This window comes from Nanorana parkeri, unplaced genomic scaffold (assembly GCF_000935625.1).
Source record: "Nanorana parkeri isolate BGI_ZX_2015 unplaced genomic scaffold, ASM93562v1 scaffold92, whole genome shotgun sequence".
Classification (NCBI taxonomy): domain Eukaryota; kingdom Metazoa; phylum Chordata; class Amphibia; order Anura; family Dicroglossidae; genus Nanorana; species Nanorana parkeri.
Genome location: NW_017306360.1, coordinates 1,448,811 through 1,449,496, shown reverse-complemented (window position 1 = coordinate 1,449,496; position 686 = coordinate 1,448,811).

Sequence of the window (686 nt, the reverse complement as noted above, 5' to 3'; positions counted from 1 at the left end):
GTTGGCGCACCGCAATGCACAGTGATGCACTCTCATGCGTTGTGGTGCGGTGCCTTTGCAAGCAAAGTACATGCGCTTTTTCTGGTGCCTTTTAGTGCGCTGGGAGCACTGCTTGCATGTAATAAAATCCATTCTATGATGTCATAATGAACACATCTGCATTGATTTGTGTCTTTTATATCCGCCCGGAGTTCAGCACAACGATCTCTGAGAATAACATTTTGGAGCGGTCCTCCGCTCAGTGATCACTTCTGACTGCTGACATTTTGCGCCGTCCGATTTTGTGTCGTTTTCCCTTCGTTGGGAAAAGTATCTTTGGAAGGTGATGGTGGAATCGTCCCAAAATGTGTTTTGGCTCGTCCAACGGATGATTCATCCCGCGTCCTGCAGCTCTGCGCTCTCCGCCTTTGTAATATGTTGTAGCACACATGTCGACATGTCTTCCCCGAGCAGAGCCTGCAGAGCCGCCAAGCGTCTGGCTTCTATTACGCCGTTTTACTGGTCGATTTGACCTAATATGCGTTTTTGAAGCATGTTACTATATAAGCATTATGGCCACTCAGAAGTGAAGTGAATAAAATTGATTATCTAATTTCTATGTCACCTGGAAGTGTGGGGACATATTACAATGACACTGGAAGTGGGGTGGGGGGCGGATATTACAATGGCACCTGGAAGGGGGAGGA